The sequence below is a fragment of the Amia ocellicauda genome, unplaced genomic scaffold (genome assembly GCF_036373705.1).
Source record: "Amia ocellicauda isolate fAmiCal2 unplaced genomic scaffold, fAmiCal2.hap1 HAP1_SCAFFOLD_220, whole genome shotgun sequence".
Lineage (NCBI taxonomy): Eukaryota > Metazoa > Chordata > Actinopteri > Amiiformes > Amiidae > Amia > Amia ocellicauda.
The window spans coordinates 6538-31754 of record NW_027102783.1 but is presented as its reverse complement, the minus strand read 5'-3'; the positions used below and the strand labels follow the sequence as shown (position 1 = coordinate 31754).

Here is a 25217-nt window from a genome sequence, read left to right as displayed (position 1 = left end):
TTCTTCGTTCTTTCCACTGCTAGCGCTGCCTTTGTGCAGCTTGTTATAGGATATTGTGAACTGAACCTATTTTGCTGTGAATTTATATTTACTGCGAATAGTTTATTGTGGCTGGTCTTGGTCTGTCTGCACTAAATAAATTATTTGTATCAAGGGATTATTTAGTTTGTCTGTGTACTTTTTTACCTAACCACTAAGGGCCACTCCTTGCACTTCACACATTTGCCCTTTTAATTACTCCCTTACTGACATACTTTAACATGCAATGTGCGTGTGATAATAGTTTTAGCAGCCTGTTGCCATTCGAGACACACACGAGATTACGATCGGCACGATGATTGTCGTTCTCAGGAGAATTGTGTTTCTTTGCTGATCATGTTCTCTGTCGCTTTTTACAAAGTTCTTACAAGTGGCACATTGGGGATGAGGAGCAGAGCATGCTGACACGCATAGCTGTGGACTTCTGCATGGCATGGGGCCACAGGTCATTCCAAGTATTTCAAGACGCCTGCAAATGTGTGGACACGTTGTATTGGCCCAACCCTCACAGATTGTGCCAAGTCAAGTAGAGATGGATGTTGTGCTGTTCTAAAGTGACACGTCGTCAACGGCAAAAACATCTCTCAGAGTTCCTGGCTTGACTTGCCTCTGGAAGACAACACTTGCCCAGGCTGGATATTTGCCGAAAGAAGCAAACAGGACTAGACACCTTGCCTAGACGCAACTGCATATTTCATTGTCACCTGGAAGGCCATCCAGGCTTTTCACCATCATGGCCCTCGGTCAACAAGGCACCCGAACAGGGACTCGAACCCTGGACCCTCAGATTAAAAGTCTGATGCTCTACCGGCTGAGCTACCCGGGCTTCAGTGAAGTGCTTCACAATGTGTTGGCTTCATGATTGTTCCAGACCGCTTTCTGGCCGGTTTAGAAAACTGGGCTCAGGGTGAAAAGGGTCACATGCATATGAGATGTTTGGGCAATGCGAGTTCTCCACAGCAAATCCGAATTTCCGGTGTTTTCTCCTTGTCCTCATGCAATTCCAATGGCTTGACATTTGGGAGCTCGTCCAAAACCGATGTCAAACCATAATCACGCCTTCCTTCGAGCCGGAATTGAACCAGCGACCTAAGGATGCCCGCTGCCTGAAACCTACAGTCCTCCGCTCTACCTACTGAGCTATCGAAGGGAAGCTTCTCACCATCTTCCCCTGGCAGTCTCAGTGGCCGTGCAAAGCCAAGAAGCACCGTGGCTTGGCTCAGTGGTTTTCAACCCGTGTGCCGTGAGGACTACCCAATTGTGTCGTGAGATTTTTATCCCCTGAAAAATATTATGTCATTTTGTTTGGTCAACTTCATAAATCTTGTATCAAATCAAACTTATTCAAATGTGTGAAAATATTACATTTATACATCACCTGTAGAAAGCGTTTCATAACTGAAATGTTGTGTTTGCCGGACTGAACGCACACCTACACTGAGTTGCAGTGCTATCTGTTGCATCGTAAGGTACACTTATAAATTTCAATTTAAGAAGTGAATTTATAGTATCACCTTATCACGAATCCTGGAATCTTGTAGAACTCAATTTCTGTAATAATTGGACACAGACACCAATTCCAAAGATATAAATTGTTAAATTTATTCAAAAACAAAGACTAAATGTAGCACTACACTAATTATACAAAAGGGAAAAGCTAATCAAAATTCAACTCTAGATCAACAAATCAAAGACAAATCACTTCCGTGACCAAATCAAAGACCATGGGATCGCATATGATAACACACAAATCGTTAAACAAAAAAGGTTATAAACACATTAACTACAATACCGGTTAGTAAGACGAAGGTGAGTCTCTCGTTAGTATTGTTAGTCAGACATTAAATAACTACGCAGGTTAGTATTTATGTCAGGTAACTTCTCGTTATATATATATCAGTCTCATTTACGTTTAGGTGCCGAGAAAGATCCTATCGTTACTTGTTACCACAATTTCCCTTAACTGATTATTATTCAATGATCAAGGATAGGCAGGGCCACCAATAATCTAACGACTATTGACTTGTGTCAATTTCAGACTAAACAGTTAAACAGGAATGAGAAGATATTTCTCGGGGTTGACAGATTTTATTTCTAAAATTATCAACAAAACAGTTTAATGCAACACAAATTTATATTTAAGAAAACTAAATGATATTACACATTCTAGAGTTATGAATCACAGAATAACATTTCTAATTGATTTCTCAAATGTCATGAATCATGAACTCCAAACTGTTAAACTTATCTGAACTTCGTCGCAGAGAGGCCTCTCTGTCTTCGGGCTCAGATCACAGCACACGGCACATGGTCCGTGTGGTTTGGAACAAAGGCAGTGCGGTTCAGCTTTGTCCAAGAACTTCCACTCAGTCGATGCACCTGGAAGTTGGGGTTTCGCGAAATTAGAGTCTTTTCCAAACAGATTTTCCACTGGTTTGAAGGCTCCAAGGTTGTGCACAAAATCTTCTTTGTAAGCAGGGTTCCACCGTAGTTACTTGAAGACAAAGTCTTTGAGGAAAGCAGGGCCCTGTTCGTTCCAAGGGTCAAGTTTCTTAAGACTCAAATAGCTATTTAAATGACTGAACACTTTCATATACATTCGACTTACTCAATTGTCCAGCTGTAAAACTCCACTGATCAGGTGGGCACAGGCGGGCATGCGCAGTCTGTAAAGTTCTTTATTTAATAAAGTCCTTTAAAAGAATTCTTCGTACGGCTCAATCTCCTTCTCCCAGTTTAACTCTTCTGTTGCCGGCAAAGACTTGGTTGGTTTCTGGTTCCGGTTCGGGCAACAGAGCTACAGGTTGAGCTGTGGCAGCGAGTTACTGGTTCAGGTGAGAGAGAAAGAGAGAGAGAGAGAGAGACTGTGCACTGTTCCTTATAGTCTGTCAGATCAATAGGTGATTGGTTCTTGAGTTCTTGAGATTGGATTTCGGTTTCAGCCCCCAGTGTCCTAATGGAGGGGGGCTTGATTTATGACTGATGTCAATCCATGCCATCTTTTGGAAATGCCGGTTGGCCCGGGTTCGTAGCTCTATGTCGGGATTTCGTCTCGTCCACTTCAAACAGTTTTTATCACCTACAGGCCCCTTTCTCCAGACATCTCATAGCAGGATTCAACCTATTTGGCCTCTTCTCGGTGCCATCCTCCCCAAAACTGTCACTTTGATGCAAACCAGTTCCAAGCTGATGAGCAAAGGAAATCTGATAACTTTGGGGGTGGAGAGGTCTTCTTTAGATCAGTGCTTCAGCTCAGAGCCCAAATGCTCTTATCAAAATACACCCAACATAACGCTACACAGTGGAACTGCAAGGCAATTGATTAAAGGGACATGTGGTGAATTCCTTTTTATCTTTATACTGTTGTCGGATGTCTCCTGTTCCTCTAAGTCTCATTTGGCCCTGGTTTTCCCCCTCTGTGTTGAATAATCGGGCTCTAAATAGCCCCGGCGTTTCTCCTGCAGTTCTTCGTTCTTTCCACTGCTAGCGCTGCCTTTGTGAAGGCAGATGGTGCTTGTGAGAAGTCAACAGGGTGTCCACCGAAAAGGGTGTCTGACTCCTGGTTTTGGATCCGGAAGGGTTGATAACAGACCGAAACGGTTACAATATGATACTGCTTAGATTAACTGTGGATATGTATTGTGATCATGCTCGGCTCAGGTGTGCGTTCAGTCTGCACACAAAACATTTCGGTCGCGAAACGTCTAATCAAATCGAATAAAACGGCGGGGATAGCATGTTTGATCCGTGTGCTATTGTTTTTCAACAATTGTAATGCCCTTTGTAACGTTTAACCACTTCGTTAAATACAGCTTGTTATAGGATATTGTGAACTGAACCTATTTTGCTGTGAATTTATATTTACTGCGAATAGTTTATTGTGTCTGGTCTTGGTCTGTCTGCACTAAATAAATTATTTGTATCAAGGGATTATTTAGTTTGTCTGTGTACTTTTTTACCTAACCACTAAGGGCCACTCCTTGCACTTCACACATTTGCCCTTTTAATTACTCCCTTACTGACATACTTTAACATGCAATGTGCGTGTGATAATAGTTTTAGCAGCCTGTTGCCATTCAGGTGAGACAATACCTAGTAAATCCTTTTTTTTTTTTTTCATGTTGGTGCGCCGCGAAGGTTTTTGGTCTCAGCAAAGTGTGCCGTGGCATTACAACGCTTGGGAACCACTGGCTTGGCTTGTTGGGCATCCAGGTATGCACTGAGATTACGATCGGCACGATGATTGTCGTTCTCAGGAGAATTGTGTTTCTTTGCTGATCACGTTCTCTGTCGCTTTTTACACAGTTCTTACAAGTGGCACATTGGGGATGAAGAGCAGAGCATGCTGACACGCATAGCTGTGGACTTCTGCATGGCATGGGGCCACAGGTCATTCCAAGTATTTCAAGACGCCTGCAAATGTGTGGACACGTTGTGTTGGCCCAACCCTCACAGATTGTGCCAAGTCAAGTAGAGATGCATGTTGTGCTGTTCTAAAGTGACACGTCGTCAACGGCAAAAACATCTCTCAGAGTTCCTGGCTTGACTTGCCTCTGGAAGACAACACTTGCCCAGGCTGGATATTTGCCGAAAGAAGCAAAGAGGACTAGACACCTTGCCTAGACGCAACTGCATATTTCATTGTCACCTGGAAGGCCATCCAGGCTTTTCACCATCATGGCCCTCGGTCAACAAGGCGCCCGAACACGGACTCGAACCCTGGACCCTCAGATTAAGAGTCTGATGCTCTAACACACAAATCGTTAAACAAAAAAGGTTATAAACACATTAACTACAATACCGGTTAGTAAGACGAAGGTGAGTCTCTCGTTAGTATTGTTAGTCAGACATTAAATAACTACGCAGGTTAGTATTTATGTCAGGTAACTTCTCGTTATATATATATCAGTCTCATTTACGTTTAGGTGCCGAGAAAGATCCTATCGTTACTTGTTACCACAATTTCCCTTAACTGATTATTATTCAATGATCAAGGATAGGCAGGGCCACCAATAATCTAACGTCTATTGACTTGTGTCAATTTCATACTAATCAGTTAAACAGGAATGAGAAGATATTTCTCGGGGTTGACAGATTTTATTTCTAAAATTATCAACAAAACAGTTTAATGCAACACACATTTATATTTAAGAAAACTAAATGATATTACACATTCTAGAGTTATGAATCACAGAATAACATTTCTAATTGATTTCTCAAATGTCATGAATCATGAACTCCAAACTGTTAAACTTATCTGAACTTCGTCGCAGAGAGGCCTCTCTGTCTTCGGGCTCAGATCACAGCACACGGCACATGGTCCGTGTGGTTTGGAACAAAGGCAGTGCGGTTCGGCTTTGTCCAAGAACTTCCACTCAGTCGATGCAGCTGGAAGTTGGGGTTTCGCGAAATTAGAGTCTTTTCCAAACAGATTTTCCACTGGTTTGAAGGCTCCAAGGTTGTGCACAAAATCTTCTTTGTAAGCAGGGTTCCACCGTAGTTACTTGAAGACAAAGTCTTTGAGGAAAGCAGGGCCCTGTTCGTTCCAAGGGTCAAGTTTCTTAAGACTCAAATAGCTATTTAAATGACTGAACACTTTCATATACATTCGACTTACTCAATTGTCCAGCTGTAAAACTCCACTGATCAGGTGGGCACAGGCGGGCATGCGCAGTCTGTAAAGTTCTTTATTTAATAAAGTCCTTTAAAAGAATTCTTCGTACGGCTCAATCTCCTTCTCCCAGTTTAACTCTTCTGTTGCCGGCAAAGACTTGGTTGGTTTCTGGTTCCGGTTCGGGCAACAGAGCTACAGGTTGAGCTGTGGCAGCGAGTTACTGGTTCAGGTGAGAGAGAAAGAGAGAGAGAGAGAAAGAGAGAGAGAGAGAGAGAGAGAGAGAGAGAGACTGTGCACTGTTCCTTATAGTCTGTCAGATCAATAGGTGATTGGTTCTTGAGTTCTTGAGATTGGATTTCGGTTTCAGCCCCCAGTGTCCTAATGGAGGGGGGCTTGATTTATGACTGATGTCAATCCATGCCATCTTTTGGAAATGCCGGTTGGCCCGGGTTCGTAGCTCTATGTCGGGATTTCGGCTCTCGTCCACTTCAAAGAGTTTTTATCACCTACAGGCCCCTTTCTCCAGACATCTCATAGCAGGATTCAACCTATTTGGCCTCTTCTCGGTGCCATCCACCCCAAAACTGTCACTTTGATGCAAACCGGTTCCAAGCTGATGAGCAAAGGAAATCTGATAACTTTGGGGGTGGAGAGGTCTTCTTTAGATCAGTGCTTCAGCTCAGAGCCCAAATGCTCTTATCAAAATACACCCAACATAACGCTACACAGTGGAACTGCAAGGCAATTGATTAAAGGGACATGTGGTGAATTCCTTTTTATCTTTATACTGTTGTTGGATGTCTCCTGTTCCTCTAAGTCTCATTTGGCCCTGGTTTTCCCCCTCTGTGTTGAATAATCGGGCTCTAAATAGCCCCGGCGTTTCTCCTGCAGTTCTTCGTTCTTTCCACTGCTAGCGCTGCCTTTGTGCAGCTTGTTATAGGATATTGTGAACTGAACCTATTTTGCTGTGAATTTATATTTACTGCGAATAGTTTATTGTGGCTGGTCTTGGTCTGTCTGCACTAAATAAATGATTTGTATCAAGGGATTATTTAGTTTGTCAGTGTACTTTTTTACCTAACCACTAAGGGCCACTCCTTGCACTTCACACATTTGCCCTTTTAATTACTCCCTTACTGACATACTTTAACATGCAATGTGCGTGTGATAATAGTTTTAGCAGCCTGTTGCCATTCAGGTGAGACAATACCTAGTAAATCCTTTTTTTTTTTTTTCATGTTGGTGCGCCGCGAAGGTTTTTGGTCTCAGCAAAGTGTTCCGTGGCATTACAACGCTTGGGAACCACTGGCTTGGCTTGTTGGGCATCCAGGTATGCACTGAGATTACGATCGGCACGATGATTGTCGTTCTCAGGAGGATTGTGTTTCTTTGCTGATCACGTTCTCTGTCGCTATTTACACAGTTCTTACAAGTGGCACATTGGGGATGAAGAGCAGAGCATGCTGACACGCATAGCTGTGGACTTCTGCATGGCATGGGGCCACAGGTCATTCCAAGTATTTCAAGACGCCTGCAAATGTGTGGACACGTTGTGTTGGCCCAACCCTCACAGATTGTGCCAAGTCAAGTAGAGATGCATGTTGTGCTGTTCTAAAGTGACACGTCGTCAACGGCAAAAACATCTCTCAGAGTTCCTGACTTGACTTGCCTCTGGAAGACAACACTTGCCCAGGCTGGATATTTGCCGAAAGAAGCAAAGAGGACTAGACACCTTGCCTAGACGCAACTGCATATTTCATTGTCACCTGGAAGGCCATCCAGGCTTTTCACCATCATGGCCCTCGGTCAACAAGGCGCCCGAACAGGGACTCGAACCCTGGACCCTCAGATTAAAAGTCTGATGCTCTAACACACAAATCGTTAAACAAAAAAGGTTATAAACACATTAACTACAATACCGGTTAGTAAGACGAAGGTGAGTCTCTCGTTAGTATTGTTAGTCAGACATTAAATAACTACGCAGGTTAGTATTTATGTCAGGTAACTTCTCGTTATATATATATCAGTCTCATTTACGTTTAGGTGCCGAGAAAGATCCTATCGTTACTTGTTACCACAATTTCCCTTAACTGATTATTATTCAATGATCAAGGATAGGCAGGGCCACCAATAATCTAACGTCTATTGACTTGTGTCAATTTCAGACTAAACAGTTAAACAGGAATGAGAAGATATTTCTCGGGGTTGACAGATTTTATTTCTAAAATTATCAACAAAACAGTTTAATGCAACACACATTTATATTTAAGAAAACTAAATGATATTACACATTCTAGAGTTATGAATCACAGAATAACATTTCTAATTGATTTCTCAAATGTCATGAATCATGAACTCCAAACTGTTAAACTTATCTGAACTTCGTCGCAGAGAGGCCTCTCTGTCTTCGGGCTCAGATCACAGCACACGGCACATGGTCCGTGTGGTTTGGAACAAAGGCAGTGCGGTTCGGCTTTGTCCAAGAACTTCCACTCAGTCGATGCAGCTGGAAGTTGGGGTTTCGCGAAATTAGAGTCTTTTCCAAACAGATTTTCCACTGGTTTGAAGGCTCCAAGGTTGTGCACAAAATCTTCTTTGTAAGCAGGGTTCCACCGTAGTTACTTGAAGACAAAGTCTTTGAGGAAAGCAGGGCCCTGTTCGTTCCAAGGGTCAAGTTTCTTAAGACTCAAATAGCTATTTAAATGACTGAACACTTTCATATACATTCGACTTACTCAATTGTCCAGCTGTAAAACTCCACTGATCAGGTGGGCACAGGCGGGCATGCGCAGTCTGTAAAGTTCTTTATTTAATAAAGTCCTTTAAAAGAATTCTTCGTACGGCTCAATCTCCTTCTCCCAGTTTAACTCTTCTGTTGCCGGCAAAGACTTGGTTGGTTTCTGGTTCCGGTTCGGGCAACAGAGCTACAGGTTGAGCTGTGGCAGCGAGTTACTGGTTCAGGTGAGAGAGAAAGAGAGAGAGAGAGAAAGAGAGAGAGAGAGAGAGAGAGAGAGAGAGAGACTGTGCACTGTTCCTTATAGTCTGTCAGATCAATAGGTGATTGGTTCTTGAGTTCTTGAGATTGGATTTCGGTTTCAGCCCCCAGTGTCCTAATGGAGGGGGGCTTGATTTATGACTGATGTCAATCCATGCCATCTTTTGGAAATGCCGGTTGGCCCGGGTTCGTAGCTCTATGTCGGGATTTCGGCTCTCGTCCACTTCAAAGAGTTTTTATCACCTACAGGCCCCTTTCTCCAGACATCTCATAGCAGGATTCAACCTATTTGGCCTCTTCTCGGTGCCATCCACCCCAAAACTGTCACTTTGATGCAAACCGGTTCCAAGCTGATGAGCAAAGGAAATCTGATAACTTTGGGGGTGGAGAGGTCTTCTTTAGATCAGTGCTTCAGCTCAGAGCCCAAATGCTCTTATCAAAATACACCCAACATAACGCTACACAGTGGAACTGCAAGGCAATTGATTAAAGGGACATGTGGTGAATTCCTTTTTATCTTTATACTGTTGTTGGATGTCTCCTGTTCCTCTAAGTCTCATTTGGCCCTGGTTTTCCCCCTCTGTGTTGAATAATCGGGCTCTAAATAGCCCCGGCGTTTCTCCTGCAGTTCTTCGTTCTTTCCACTGCTAGCGCTGCCTTTGTGCAGCTTGTTATAGGATATTGTGAACTGAACCTATTTTGCTGTGAATTTATATTTACTGCGAATAGTTTATTGTGGCTGGTCTTGGTCTGTCTGCACTAAATAAATGATTTGTATCAAGGGATTATTTAGTTTGTCAGTGTACTTTTTTACCTAACCACTAAGGGCCACTCCTTGCACTTCACACATTTGCCCTTTTAATTACTCCCTTACTGACATACTTTAACATGCAATGTGCGTGTGATAATAGTTTTAGCAGCCTGTTGCCATTCAGGTGAGACAATACCTAGTAAATCCTTTTTTTTTTTTTTCATGTTGGTGCGCCGCGAAGGTTTTTGGTCTCAGCAAAGTGTTCCGTGGCATTACAACGCTTGGGAACCACTGGCTTGGCTTGTTGGGCATCCAGGTATGCACTGAGATTACGATCGGCACGATGATTGTCGTTCTCAGGAGGATTGTGTTTCTTTGCTGATCACGTTCTCTGTCGCTATTTACACAGTTCTTACAAGTGGCACATTGGGGATGAAGAGCAGAGCATGCTGACACGCATAGCTGTGGACTTCTGCATGGCATGGGGCCACAGGTCATTCCAAGTATTTCAAGACGCCTGCAAATGTGTGGACACGTTGTGTTGGCCCAACCCTCACAGATTGTGCCAAGTCAAGTAGAGATGCATGTTGTGCTGTTCTAAAGTGACATGTCGTCAACGGCAAAAACATCTCTCAGAGTTCCTGACTTGACTTGCCTCTGGAAGACAACACTTGCCCAGGCTGGATATTTGCCGAAAGAAGCAAAGAGGACTAGACACCTTGCCTAGACGCAACTGCATATTTCATTGTCACCTGGAAGGCCATCCAGGCTTTTCACCATCATGGCCCTCGGTCAACAAGGCGCCCGAACAGGGACTCGAACCCTGGACCCTCAGATTAAAAGTCTGATGCTCTAACACACAAATCGTTAAACAAAAAAGGTTATAAACACATTAACTACAATACCGGTTAGTAAGACGAAGGTGAGTCTCTCGTTAGTATTGTTAGTCAGACATTAAATAACTACGCAGGTTAGTATTTATGTCAGGTAACTTCTCGTTATATATATATCAGTCTCATTTACGTTTAGGTGCCGAGAAAGATCCTATCGTTACTTGTTACCACAATTTCCCTTAACTGATTATTATTCAATGATCAAGGATAGGCAGGGCCACCAATAATCTAACGTCTATTGACTTGTGTCAATTTCAGACTAAACAGTTAAACAGGAATGAGAAGATATTTCTCGGGGTTGACAGATTTTATTTCTAAAATTATCAACAAAACAGTTTAATGCAACACACATTTATATTTAAGAAAACTAAATGATATTACACATTCTAGAGTTATGAATCACAGAATAACATTTCTAATTGATTTCTCAAATGTCATGAATCATGAACTCCAAACTGTTAAACTTATCTGAACTTCGTCGCAGAGAGGCCTCTCTGTCTTCGGGCTCAGATCACAGCACACGGCACATGGTCCGTGTGGTTTGGAACAAAGGCAGTGCGGTTCGGCTTTGTCCAAGAACTTCCACTCAGTCGATGCACCTGGAAGTTGGGGTTTCGCGAAATTAGAGTCTTTTCCAAACAGATTTTCCACTGGTTTGAAGGCTCCAAGGTTGTGCACAAAATCTTCTTTGTAAGCAGGGTTCCACCGTAGTTACTTGAAGACAAAGTCTTTGAGGAAAGCAGGGCCCTGTTCGTTCCAAGGGTCAAGTTTCTTAAGACTCAAATAGCTATTTAAATGACTGAACACTTTCATATACATTCGACTTACTCAATTGTCCAGCTGTAAAACTCCACTGATCAGGTGGGCACAGGCGGGCATGCGCAGTCTGTAAAGTTCTTTATTTAATAAAGTCCTTTAAAAGAATTCTTCGTACGGCTCAATCTCCTTCTCCCAGTTTAACTCTTCTGTTGCCGGCAAAGACTTGGTTGGTTTCTGGTTCCGGTTCGGGCAACAGAGCTACAGGTTGAGCTGTGGCAGCGAGTTACTGGTTCAGGTGAGAGAGAAAGAGAGAGAGAGAGAAAGAGAGAGAGAGAGAGAGAGAGAGAGACTGTGCACTGTTCCTTATAGTCTGTCAGATCAATAGGTGATTGGTTCTTGAGTTCTTGAGATTGGATTTCGGTTTCAGCCCCCAGTGTCCTAATGGAGGGGGGCTTGATTTATGACTGATGTCAATCCATGCCATCTTTTGGAAATGCCGGTTGGCCCGGGTTCGTAGCACTATGTCGGGATTTCGGCTCTCGTCCACTTCAAAGAGTTTTTATCACCTACAGGCCCCTTTCTCCAGACATCTCATTGCAGGATTCAACCTATTTGGCCTCTTCTCGGTGCCATCCTCCCCAAAACTGTCACTTTGATGCAAACCAGTTCCAAGCTGATGAGCAAAGGAAATCTGATAACTTTGGGGGTGGAGAGGTCTTCTTTAGATCAGTGCTTCAGCTCAGAGCCCTAATGCTCTTATCAAAATACACCCAACATAACGCTACACAGTGGAACTGCAAGGCAATTGATTAAAGGGACATGTGGTGAATTCCTTTTTATCTTTATACTGTTGTTGGATGTCTCCTGTTCCTCTAAGTCTCATTTGGCCTTGGTTTTCCCCCTCTGTGTTGAATAATCGGGCTCTAAATAGCCCCGGCGTTTCTCCTGCAGTTCTTCGTTCTTTCCACTGCTAGCGCTGCCTTTGTGCAGCTTGTTATAGGATATTGTGAACTGAACCTATTTTGCTGTGAATTTATATTTACTGCGAATAGTTTATTGTGGCTGGTCTTGGTCTGTCTGCACTAAATAAATGATTTGTATCAAGGGATTATTTAGTTTGTCTGTGTACTTTTTTACCTAACCACTAAGGGCCACTCCTTGCACTTCACACATTTGCCCTTTAAATTACTCCCTTACTGACATACTTTAACATGCAATGTGCGTGTGATAATAGTTTTAGCAGCCTGTTGCCATTCAGGTGAGACAATACCTAGTAAATCCGTTTTTTTTTTTTTCATGTTGGTGCGCCGCGAAGGTTTTTGGTCTCAGCAAAGTGTGCCGTGGCATTACAACGCTTGGGAACCACTGGCTTGGCTTGTTGGGCATCCAGGTATGCACTGAGATTACGATCGGCACGATGATTGTCGTTCTCAGGAGAATTGTGTTTCTTTGCTGATCATGTTCTCTGTCGCTTTTTACAAAGTTCTTACAAGTGGCACATTGGGGATGAGGAGCAGAGCATGCTGACACGCATAGCTGTGGACTTCTGCATGGCATGGGGCCACAGGTCATTCCAAGTATTTCAAGACGCCTGCAAATGTGTGGACACGTTGTGTTGGCCCAACCCTCACAGATTGTGCCAAGTCAAGTAGAGATGCATGTTGTGCTGTTCTAAAGTGACACGTCGTCAACGGCAAAAACATCTCTCAGAGTTCCTGGCTTGACTTGCCTCTGGAAGACAACACTTGCCCAGGCTGGATATTTGCCGAAAGAAGCAAAGAGGACTAGACACCTTGCCTAGACGCAACTGCATATTTCATTGTCACCTGGAAGGCCATCCAGGCTTTTCACCATCATGGCCCTCGGTCAAAAAGGCGCCCGAACAGGGACTCGAACCCTGGACCCTCAGATTAAAAGTCTGATGCTCTACCGGCTGAGCTACCCGGGCTTCAGTGAAGTGCTTCACAATGTGTTGGCTTCATGATTGTTCCAGACCGCTTTCTGGCCGGTTTAGAAAACTGGGCTCAGGGTGAAAAGGGTCACATGCATATGAGATGTTTGGGCAATGCGAGTTCTCCACAGCAAATCCGAATTTCCGGTGTTTTCTCCTTGTCCTCATGCAATTCCAATGGCTTGACATTTGGGAGCTCGTCCAAAACCGATGTCAAACCATAATCACGCCTTCCTTCGAGCCGGAATTGAACCAGCGACCTAAGGATGCCCGCTGCCTGAAACCTACAGTCCTCCGCTCTACCAACTGAGCTATCGAAGGGAAGCTTCTCACCGTCTTCCCCTGGCAGTCTCAGTGGCCGTGCAAAGCCAAGAAGCACCGTGGCTTGGCTCAGTGGTTTTCAACCCGTGTGCCGTGAGGACTACCCAATTGTGTCGTGAGATTTTTATCCCCTGAAAAATATTATGTCATTTTGTTTGGTCAACTTCATAAATCTTGTATCAAATCAAACTTATTCAAATGTGTGAAAATATTACATTTATACATCACCTGTAGAAAGCGTTTCATAACTGAAATGTTGTGTTTGCCGGACTGAACGCACACCTACACTGAGTTGCAGTGCTATCAGTTGTATCGTAAGGTACACTTATAAATTTCAATTTAAGAAGTGAATTTATAGTATCACCTTATCACGAATCCTGGAATCTTGTAGAACTCAATTTCTGTAATAATTGGACACAGACACCAATTCCAAAGATATAAATTGTTAAATTTATTCAAAAACAAAGACTAAATGTAGCACTACACTAATTATACAAAAGGGAAAAGCTAATCAAAATTCAACTCTAGATCAACAAATCAAAGACAAATCACTTCCGTGACCAAATCAAAGACCATGGGATCGCATATGATAACACACAAATCGTTAAACAAAAAAGGTTATAAACACATTAACTACAATACCGGTTAGTAAGACGAAGGTGAGTCTCTCGTTAGTATTGTTAGTCAGACATTAAATAACTACGCAGGTTAGTATTTATGTCAGGTAACTTCTCGTTATATATATATCAGTCTCATTTACGTTTAGGTGCCGAGAAAGATCCTATCGTTACTTGTTACCACAATTTCCCTTAACTGATTATTATTCAATGATCAAGGATAGGCAGGGCCACCAATAATCTAACGTCTATTGACTTGTGTCAATTTCAGACTAAACAGTTAAACAGGAATGAGAAGATATTTCTCGGGGTTGACAGATTTTATTTCTAAAATTATCAACAAAACAGTTTAATGCAACACACATTTATATTTAAGAAAACTAAATGATATTACACATTCTAGAGTTATGAATCACAGAATAACATTTCTAATTGATTTCTCAAATGTCATGAATCATGAACTCCAAACTGTTAAACTTATCTGAACTTCGTCGCAGAGAGGCCTCTCTGTCTTCGGGCTCAGATCACAGCACACGGCACATGGTCCGTGTGGTTTGGAACAAAGGCAGTGCGGTTCGGCTTTGTCCAAGAACTTCCACTCAGTCGATGCACCTGGAAGTTGGGGTTTCGCGAAATTAGAGTCTTTTCCAAACAGATTTTCCACTGGTTTGAAGGCTCCAAGGTTGTGCACAAAATCTTCTTTGTAAGCAGGGTTCCACCGTAGTTACTTGAAGACAAAGTCTTTGAGGAAAGCAGGGCCCTGTTCGTTCCAAGGGTCAAGTTTCTTAAGACTCAAATAGCTATTTAAATGACTGAACACTTTCATATACATTCGACTTACTCAATTGTCCAGCTGTAAAACTCCACTGATCAGGTGGGCACAGGCGGGCATGCGCAGTCTGTAAAGTTCTTTATTTAATAAAGTCCTTTAAAAGAATTCTTCGTACGGCTCAATCTCCTTCTCCCAGTTTAACTCTTCTGTTGCCGGCAAAGACTTGGTTGGTTTCTGGTTCCGGTTCGGGCAACAGAGCTACAGGTTGAGCTGTGGCAGCGAGTTACTGGTTCAGGTGAGAGAAAGAGAGAGAGAGAGAAAGAGAGAGAGAGAGAGAGAGAGAGAGAGAGACTGTGCACTGTTCCTTATAGTCTGTCAGATCAATAGATGATTGGTTCTTGAGTTCTTGAGATTGGATTTCGGTTTCAGCCCCCAGTGTCCTAATGGAGGGGGGCTTGATTTATGACTGATGTCAATCCATGCCATCTTTTGGAAATGCCGGTTGGCCCGGGTTCGTAGCACTATGTCGGGATTTCGGCTCTCGTCCACTTCAAAGAGTTTTTATCACCTACAGGCCCCTTTCTCCAGACATCTCATAGCAGGATTCAACCTATTTGGCCTCTTCTCGGTGCCATCCTCCCCAAAACTGTCACTTTGATGCAAACCAGTTCCAAGCTGATGAGCAAAGGAAATCTGATAACTTTGGGGGTGGAGAGGTCTTCTTTAGATCAGTGCTTCAGCTCAGAGCCCAAATGCTCTTATCAAAATACACCCAACATAACGCTACACAGTGGAACTGCAAGGCAATTGATTAAAGGGACATGTGGTGAATTCCTTTTTATCTTTATACTGTTGTTGGATGTCTCCTGTTCCTCTAAGTCTCATTTGGCCTTGGTTTTCCCCCTCTGTGTTGAATAATCGGGCTCTAAATAGCACCGGCGTTTCTCCTGCAGTTCTTCGTTCTTTCCACTGCTAGCGCTGCCTTTGTGAAGGCAGATGGTGCTTGTGAGAAGTCAACAGCATGTCCACCGAAAAGGGTGTCTGACTCCTGGTTTTGGATCCGGAAGGGTTGATAACAGACCGAAACGGTTACAATATGATACTGCTTAGATTAACTGTGGATATGTATTGTGATCGTGCTCGGCTCAGGTGTGCGTTCAGTCTGCACACAATACATTTCGGTCGCGAAACGTTTAATCAAATCGAATAAAATGGCGGGGATAGCATGTTTGATCCGTGTGCTATTGTTTTTCTAAAATTGTAATGCCCTTTGTAACGTTTAACTACTTCGTTAAATACAGCTTGTTATAGGATATTGTGAACTGAACCTATTTTGCTGTGAATTTATATTTACTGCGAATAGTTTATTGTGGCTGGTCTTGGTCTGTCTGCACTAAATAAATGATTTGTATCAAGGGATTATTTAGTTTGTCTGTGTACTTTTTTACCTAACCACTAAGGGCCACTCCTTGCACTTCACACATTTGCCCTTTTAATTACTCCCTTACTGACATACTTTAACATGCAATGTGCGTGTGATAATAGTTTTAGCAGCCTGTTGCCATTCAGGTGAGACAATACCTAGTAAATCCTTTTTTTTTTTTTTCATGTTGGTGCGCCGCGAAGGTTTTTGGTCTCAGCAAAGTGTTCCGTGGCATTACAACGCTTGGGAACCACTGGCTTGGCTTGTTGGGCATCCAGGTATGCACTGAGATTACGATCGGCACGATGATTGTCGTTCTCAGGAGAATTGTGTTTCTTTGCTGATCACGTTCTCTGTCGCTTTTTACACAGTTCTTACAAGTGGCACATTGGGGATGAAGAGCAGAGCATGCTGACACGCATAGCTGTGGACTTCTGCATGGCATGGGGCCACAGGTCATTCCAAGTATTTCAAGACGCCTGCAAATGTGTGGACACGTTGTGTTGGCCCAACCCTCACAGATTGTGCCAAGTCAAGTAGAGATGCATGTTGTGCTGTTCTAAAGTGACACGTCGTCAACGGCAAAAACATCTCTCAGAGTTCCTGGCTTGACTTGCCTCTGGAAGACAACACTTGCCCAGGCTGGATATTTGCCGAAAGAAGCAAAGAGGACTAGAAACCTTGCCTAGACGCAACTGCATATTTCATTGTCACCTGGAAGGCCATCCAGGCTTTTCACCATCATGGCCCTCGGTCAACAAGGCGCCCGAACAGGGACTCGAACCCTGGACCCTCAGATTAAAAGTCTGATGCTCTAACACACAAATCGTTAAACAAAAAAGGTTATAAACACATTAACTACAATACCGGTTAGTAAGACGAAGGTGAGTCTCTCGTTAGTATTGTTAGTCAGACATTAAATAACTACGCAGGTTAGTATTTATGTCAGGTAACTTCTCGTTATATATATATCAGTCTCATTTACGTTTAGGTGCCGAGAAAGATCCTATCATTACTTGTTACCACAATTTCCCTTAACTGATTATTATTCAATGATCAAGGATAGGCAGGGCCACCAATAATCTAACGTCTATTGACTTGTGTCAATTTCAGACTAAACAGTTAAACAGGAATGAGAAGATATTTCTCGGGGTTGACAGATTTTATTTCTAAAATTATCAACAAAACAGTTTAATGCAACACACATTTATATTTAAGAAAACTAAATGATATTACACATTCTAGAGTTTTGAATCACAGAATAACATTTCTAATTGATTTCTCAAATGTCATGAATCATGAACTCCAAACTTTTAAACTTATCTGAACTTCGTCGCAGAGAGGCCTCTCTGTCTTCGGGCTCAGATCACAGCACACGGCACATGGTCCGTGTGGTTTGGAACAAAGGCAGTGCGGTTCGGCTTTGTCCAAGAACTTCCACTCAGTCGATGCACCTGGAAATTGGGGTTTCGCGAAATTAGAGTCTTTTCCAAACAGATTTTCCACTGGTTTGAAGGCTCCAAGGTTGTGCACAAAATCTTCTTTGTAAGCAGGGTTCCACCGTAGTTACTTGAAGACAAAGTCTTTGAGGAAAGCAGGGCCCTGTTCGTTCCAAGGGTCAAGTTTCTTAAGACTCAAATAGCTATTTAAATGACTGAACACTTTCATATACATTCGACTTACTCAATTGTCCAGCTGTAAAACTCCACTGATCAGGTGGGCACAGGCGGGCATGCGCAGTCTGTAAAGTTCTTTCTTTAATATAGTCCTTTAATAGAATTCTTCGTACGGCTCAATCTCCTTCTCCCAGTTTAACTCTTCTGTTGCCGGCAAAGACTTGGTTGGTTTCTGGTTCCGGTTCGGGCAACAGAGCTACAGGTTGAGCTGTGGCAGCGAGTTACTGGTTCAGGTGAGAGAGAGAGAGAGAGAGAGAGAGAGAGAGACTGTGCACTGTTCCTTATAGTCTGTCAGATCAATAGGTGATTGGTTCTTGAGTTCTTGAGATTGGATTTCGGTTTCAGCCCCCAGTGTCCTAATGGAGGGGGGCTTGATTTATGACTGATGTCAATCCATGCCATCTTTTGGAAATGCCGGTTGGCCCGGGTTCGTAGCTCTATGTCGGGATTTCGGCTCTCGTCCACTTCAAAGAGTTTTTATCACCTACAGGCCCCTTTCTCCAGACATCTCATAGCAGGATTCAACCTATTTGGCCTCTTCTCGGTGCCATCCACCCCAAAACTGTCACTTTGATGCAAACCGGTTCCAAGCTGATGAGCAAAGGAAATCTGATAACTTTGGGGGTGGAGAGGTCTTCTTTAGATCAGTGCTTCAGCTCAGAGCCCAAATGCTCTTATCAAAATACACCCAACATAACGCTACACAGTGGAACTGCAAGGCAATTGATTAAAGGGACATGTGGTGAATTCCTTTTTATCTTTATACTGTTGTTGGATGTCTCCTGTTCCTCTAAGTCTCATTTGGCCCTGGTTTTCCCCCTCTGTGTTGAATAATCGGGCTCTAAATAGCCCCGGCGTTTCTCCTGCAGTTCTTCGTTCTTTCCACTGCTAGCGCTGCCTTTGTGCAGCTTGTTATAGGATATTGTGAACTGAACCTATTTTGCTGTGAATTTATATTTACTGCGAATAGTTTATTGTGGCTGGTCTTGGTCTGTCTGCACTAAATAAATGATTTGTATCAAGGGATTATTTAGTTTGTCTGTGTACTTTTTTACCTAACCACTAAGGGCCACTCCTTGCACTTCACACATTTGCCCTTTTAATTACTCCCTTACTGACATACTTTAACATGCAATGTGCGTGTGATAATAGTTTTAGCAGCCTGTTGCCATTCAGGTGAGACAATACCTAGTAAATCCTTTTTTTTTTTTTTCATGTTGGTGCGCCGCGAAGGTTTTTGGTCTCAGCAAAGTGTTCCGTGGCATTACAACGCTTGGGAACCACTGGCTTGGCTTGTTGGGCATCCAGGTATGCACTGAGATTACGATCGGCACGATGATTGTCGTTCTCAGGAGAATTGTGTTTCTTTGCTGATCACGTTCTCTGTCGCTTTTTACACAGTTCTTACAAGTGGCACATTGGGGATGAAGAGCAGAGCATGCTGACACGCATAGCTGTGGACTTCTGCATGGCATGGGGCCACAGGTCATTCCAAGTATTTCAAGACGCCTGCAAATGTGTGGACACGTTGTGTTGGCCCAACCCTCACAGATTGTGCCAAGTCAAGTAGAGATGCATGTTGTGCTGTTCTAAAGTGACATGTCGTCAACGGCAAAAACATCTCTCAGAGTTCCTGACTTGACTTGCATCTGGAAGACAACACTTGCCCAGGCTGGATATTTGCCGAAAGAAGCAAAGAGGACTAGACACCTTGCCTAGACGCAACTGCATATTTCATTGTCACCTGGAAGGCCATCCAGGCTTTTCACCATCATGGCCCTCGGTCAACAAGGCGCCCGAACAGGGACTCGAACCCTGGACCCTCAGATTAAAAGTCTGATGCTCTAACACACAAATCGTTAAACAAAAAAGGTTATAAACACATTAACTACAATACCGGTTAGTAAGACGAAGGTGAGTCTCTCGTTAGTATTGGCCTCTTCTCGGTGCCATCCACCCCAAAACTGTCACTTTGATGCAAACCGGTTCCAAGCTGATGAGCAAAGGAAATCTGATAACTTTGGGGGTGGAGAGGTCTTCTTTAGATCAGTGCTTCAGCTCAGAGCCCAAATGCTCTCATCAAAATACACCCAACATAACGCTACACAGTGGAACTGCAAGGCAATTGATTAAAGGGACATGTGGTGAATTCCTTTTTATCTTTATTCTGTTGTTGGATGTCTCCTGTTCCTCTAAGTCTCATTTGGCCTTGGTTTTCCCCCTCTGTGTTGAATAATCGGGCTCTAAATAGCCCCGGCGTTTCTCCTGCAGTTCTTCGTTCTATCCACTGCTAGCGCTGCCTTTGTGCAGCTTGTTATAGGATATTGTGAACTGAACCTATTTTGCTGTGAATTTATATTTACTGCGAATAGTTTATTGTGGCTGGTCTTGGTCTGTCTGCACTAAATAAATGATTTGTATCAAGGGATTATTTAGTTTGTCTGTGTACTTTTTTACCTAACCACTAAGGGCCACTCCTTGCACTTCACACATTTGCCCTTTTAATAACTCCCTTACTGACATACTTTAACATGCAATGTGCGTGTGATAATAGTTTTAGCAGCCTGTTGCCATTCAGGTGAGACAATACCTAGTAAATCCTTTTTTTTTTTTTTCATGTTGGTGCGCCGCGAAGGTTTTTGGTCTCAGCAAAGTGTGCCGTGGCATTACAACGCTTGGGAACCACTGGCTTGGCTTGTTGGGCATCCAGGTATGCACTGAGATTACGATCGGCACGATGATTGTCATTCTCAGGAGAATTGTGTTTCTTTGCTGATCATGTTCTCTGTCGCTTTTTACAAAGTTCTTACAAGTGGCACATTGGGGATGAGGAGCAGAGCATGCTGACACGCATACCTGTGGACTTCTGCATGGCATGGGGCCACAGGTCATTCCAAGTATTTCAAGACGCCTGCAAATGTGTGGACACGTTGTGTTGGCCCAACCCTCACAGATTGTGCCAAGTCAAGTAGAGATGGATGTTGTGCTGTTCTAAAGTGACACGTCGTCAACGGCAAAAACATCTCTCAGAGTTCCTGGCTTGACTTGCCTCTGGAAGACAACACTTGCCCAGGCTGGATATTTGCCGAAAGAAGCAAAGAGGACTAGACACCTTGCCTAGACGCAACTGCATATTTCATTGTCACCTGGAAGGCCATCCAGGCTTTTCACCATCATGGCCCTCGGTCAACAAGGCACCCGAACAGGGACTCGAACCCTGGACCCTCAGATTAAAAGTCTGATGCTCTACCGGCTGAGCTACCCGGGCTTCAGTGAAGTGCTTCACAATGTGTTGGCTTCATGATTGTTCCACACCGCTTACTGGCCGATTTAGAAAACTGGGCTCAGGGTGAAAAGGGTCACATGCATATGAGATGTTTGGGCAATGCGAGTTCTTCACAGCAAATCCGAATTTCCGGTGTTTTCTCCTTGTCCTCATGCAATTCCAATGGCTTGACATTTGGGAGCTCGTCCAAAACCGATGTCAAACCATAATCACGCCTTCCTTCGAGCCGGAATTGAACCAGCGACCTAAGGATGCCCGCTGCCTGAAAACTACAGTCCTCCGCTCTACCAACTGAGCTATCGAAGGGAAGCTTCTCACTGTCTTCCCCTGGCAGTCTCAGTGGCCGTGCAAAGCCAAGAAGCACCGTGGCTTGGCTCAGTGGTTTTCAACCCGTGTGCCGTGAGGACTACCCAATTGTGTCGTGAGATTTTTATCCCCTGAAAAATATTATGTCATTTTGTTTGGTCAACTTCATAAATCTTGTATCAAATCAAACTTATTCAAATGTGTGAAAATATTACATTTATACATCACCTGTAGAAAGCGTTTCATAACTGAAATGTTGTGTTTGCCGGACTGAACGCACACCTACACTGAGTTGCAGTGCTATCAGTTGTATCGTAAGGTACACTTATAAATTTCAATTTAAGAAGTGAATTTATAGTATCACCTTATCACGAATCCTGGAATCTTGTAGAACTCAATTTCTGTAATAATTGGACACAGACACCAATTCCAAAGATATAAATTGTTAAATTTATTCAAAAACAAAGACTAAATGTAGCACTACACTAATTATACAAAAGGGAAAAGTTAATCAAAATTCAACTCTAGATCAACAAATCAAAGACAAATCACTTCCGTGACCAAATCAAAGACCATTGGGATCGCATATGATAACACACAAATCGTTAAACAAAAAAGGTTATAAACTTCGTCGCAGAGAGGCCTCTCTGTCTTCGGGCTCAGATCACAGCACACGGCACATGGTCCGTGTGGTTTGGAACAAAGGCAGTGCGGTTCGGCTTTGTCCAAGAACTTCCACTCAGTCGATGCACCTGGAAGTTGGGGTTTCGCGAAATTAGAGTCTTTTCCAAACAGATTTTCCACTGGTTTGAAGGCTCCAAGGTTGTGCACAAAATCTTCTTTGTAAGCAGGGTTCCACCGTAGTTACTTGAAGACAAAGTCTTTGAGGAAAGCAGGGCCCTGTTCGTTCCAAGGGTCAAGTTTCTTAAGACTCAAATAGCTATTTAAATGACTGAACACTTTCATATACATTCGACTTACTCAATTGTCCAGCTGTAAAACTCCACTGATCAGGTGGGCACAGGCGGGCATGCGCAGTCTGTAAAGTTCCTTATTTAATAAAGTCCTTTAATAGAATTCTTCGTACGGCTCAATCTCCTTCTCCCAGTTTAACTCTTCTGTTGCCGGCAAAGACTTGGTTGGTTTCTGGTTCCGGTTCGGGCAACAGAGCTACAGGTTGAGCTGTGGCAGCGAGTTACTGGTTCAGGTGAGAGAGAAAGAGAGAGAGAGAGAGAGAGAGAGAGAGAGACTGTGCACTGTTCCTTATAGTCTGTCAGATCAATAGGTGATTGGTTCTTGAGTTCTTGAGATTGGATTTCGGTTTCAGCCCCCAGTGTCCTAATGGAGGGGGGCTTGATTTATGACTGATGTCAATCCATGCCATCTTTTGGAAATGCCGGTTGGCCCGGGTTCGTAGCTCTATGTCGGGATTTCGGCTCTCGTCCACTTCAAAGAGTTTTTATCACCTACAGGCCCCTTTCTCCAGACATCCTATAGCAGGATTCAACCTATTTGGCCTCTTCTCGGTGCCATCCTCCCCAAAACTGTCACTTTGATGCAAACCAGTTCCAAGCTGATGAGCAAAGGCAATCTGATAACTTTGGGGGTGGAGAGGTCTTCTTTAGATCAGTGCTTCAGCTCAGAGCCCAAATGCTCTTATCAAAATACACCCAACATAACGCTACACAGTGGAACTGCAAGGCAATTGATTAAAGGGACATGTGGTGAATTCCTTTTCATCTTTATACTGTTGTTGGATGTCTCCTGTTCCTCTAAGTCTCATTTGGCTTTGGTTTCCCCCCTCTGTGTTGAATAATCGGGCTCTAAATAGCCCCGGCGTTTCTCCTGCAGTTCTTCGTTCTTTCCACTGCTAGCGCTGCCTTTGTGAAGGCAGATGGTGCTTGTGAGAAGTCAACAGCATGTCCACCGAAAAGGGTGTCTGACTCCTGGTTTTGGATCCGGAAGGGTTGATAACAGACCGAAACGGTTACAATATGATACTGCTTAGATTAACTGTGGATATGTATTGTGATCGTGCTCGGCTCAGGTGTGCGTTCAGTCTGCACACAAAACATTTCGGTCGCGAAACGTTTAATCAAATCGAATAAAATGGCGGGGATAGCATGTTTGATCCGTGTGCTATTGTTTTTCTAAAATTGTAATGCCCTTTGTAACGTTTAACTACTTCGTTAAATACAGCTTGTTATAGGATATTGTGAACTGAACCTATTTTGCTGTGAATTTATATTTACTGCGAATAGTTTATTGTGGCTGGTCTTGGTCTGTCTGCACTAAATAAATGATTTGTATCAAGGGATTATTTAGTTTGTCTGTGTACTTTTTTAGCTAACCACTAAGGGCCACTCCTTGCACTTCACACATTTGCCCTTTTAATTACTCCCTTACTGACATACTTTAACATGCAATGTGCGTGTGATAATAGTTTTAGCAGCCTGTTGCCATTCAGGTGAGACAATACCTAGTAAATCCTTTTTTTCTTTTTTCATGTTGGTGCGCCGCGAAGGTTTTTGGTCTCAGCAAAGTGTGCCGTGGCATTACAACGCTTGGGAACCACTGGCTTGGCTTGTTGGGCATCCAGGTATGCACTGAGATTACGATCGGCACGATGATTGTCGTTCTCAGGAGAATTGTGTTTCTTTGCTGATCATGTTCTCTGTCGCTTTTTACAAAGTTCTTACAAGTGGCACATTGGGGATGAGGAGCAGAGCATGCTGACACGCATACCTGTGGACTTCTGCATGGCATGGGGCCACAGGTCATTCCAAGTATTTCAAGACGCCTGCAAATGTGTGGACACGTTGTGTTGGCCCAACCCTCACAGATTGTGCCAAGTCAAGTAGAGATGGATGTTGTGCTGTTCTAAAGTGACACGTCGTCAACGGCAAAAACATCTCTCAGAGTTCCTGGCTTGACTTGCCTCTGGAAGACAACACTTGCCCAGGCTGGATATTTGCCGAAAGAAGCAAAGAGGACTAGACACCTTGCCTAGACGCAACTGCATATTTCATTGTCACCTGGAAGGCCATCCAGGCTTTTCACCATCATGGCCCTCGGTCAACAAGGCACCCGAACAGGGACTCGAACCCTGGACCCTCAGATTAAAAGTCTGATGCTCTACCGGCTGAGCTACCCGGGCTTCAGTGAAGTGCTTCACAATGTGTTGGCTTCATGATTGTTCCACACCGCTTACTGGCCGATTTAGAAAACTGGGCTCAGGGTGAAAAGGGTCACATGCATATGAGATGTTTGGGCAATGCGAGTTCTCCACAGCAAATCCGAATTTCCGGTGTTTTCTCCTTGTCCTCATGCAATTCCAATGGCTTGACATTTGGGAGCTCGTCCAAAACCGATGTCAAACCATAATCACGCCTTCCTTCGAGCCGGAATTGAACCAGCGACCTAAGGATGCCCGCTGCCTGAAACCTACAGTCCTCCGCTCTACCAACTGAGCTATCGAAGGGATGCTTCTCACCGTCTTCCCCTGGCAGTCTCAGTGGCCGTGCAAAGCCAAGAAGCACCGTGGCTTGGCTCAGTGGTTTTCAACCCGTGTGCCGTGAGGACTACCCAATTGTGTCGTGAGATTTTTATCCCCTGAAAAATATTATGTCATTTTGTTTGGTCAACTTCATAAATCTTGTATCAAATCAAACTTATTCAAATGTGTGAAAATATTACATTTATACATCACCTGTAGAAAGCGTTTCATAACTGAAATGTTGTGTTTGCCGGACTGAACGCACACCTACACTGAGTTGCAGTGCTATCAGTTGTATCGTAAGGTACACTTATAAAT

The 25217-nt window shown here is 43.5% G+C and overlaps 8 non-coding genes across 8 annotated transcripts; all 8 read right to left on the bottom strand.

Annotated features, from left to right (window-relative positions):
* Positions 1-792: 792 nt before the first annotated feature.
* Positions 793-865, bottom strand: trnak-uuu (transfer RNA lysine (anticodon UUU)). Its single transcript has one exon. It is a non-coding gene; the product is annotated as a tRNA-Lys (tRNA).
* Positions 866-1100: 235 nt separating this feature from the next.
* On the bottom strand, positions 1101-1189 carry trnay-gua (transfer RNA tyrosine (anticodon GUA)). The gene is given in 2 exon segments: positions 1101-1136; positions 1153-1189. It is a non-coding gene; the product is annotated as a tRNA-Tyr (tRNA).
* Positions 1190-12926: 11737 nt separating this feature from the next.
* trnak-uuu (transfer RNA lysine (anticodon UUU)) lies at positions 12927-12999 on the bottom strand. The gene has a single exon. It is a non-coding gene; the product is annotated as a tRNA-Lys (tRNA).
* Positions 13000-13234: 235 nt separating this feature from the next.
* trnay-gua (transfer RNA tyrosine (anticodon GUA)) lies at positions 13235-13323 on the bottom strand. Its single transcript is given in 2 exon segments — positions 13235-13270; positions 13287-13323. It is a non-coding gene; the product is annotated as a tRNA-Tyr (tRNA).
* Positions 13324-21006: 7683 nt separating this feature from the next.
* Positions 21007-21079, bottom strand: trnak-uuu (transfer RNA lysine (anticodon UUU)). The gene has a single exon. It is a non-coding gene; the product is annotated as a tRNA-Lys (tRNA).
* Positions 21080-21314: 235 nt separating this feature from the next.
* On the bottom strand, positions 21315-21403 carry trnay-gua (transfer RNA tyrosine (anticodon GUA)). Its single transcript is given in 2 exon segments — positions 21315-21350; positions 21367-21403. It is a non-coding gene; the product is annotated as a tRNA-Tyr (tRNA).
* Positions 21404-24487: 3084 nt separating this feature from the next.
* trnak-uuu (transfer RNA lysine (anticodon UUU)) lies at positions 24488-24560 on the bottom strand. Its single transcript has one exon. It is a non-coding gene; the product is annotated as a tRNA-Lys (tRNA).
* Positions 24561-24795: 235 nt separating this feature from the next.
* On the bottom strand, positions 24796-24884 carry trnay-gua (transfer RNA tyrosine (anticodon GUA)). Its single transcript is given in 2 exon segments — positions 24796-24831; positions 24848-24884. It is a non-coding gene; the product is annotated as a tRNA-Tyr (tRNA).
* Positions 24885-25217: the final 333 nt, after the last annotated feature.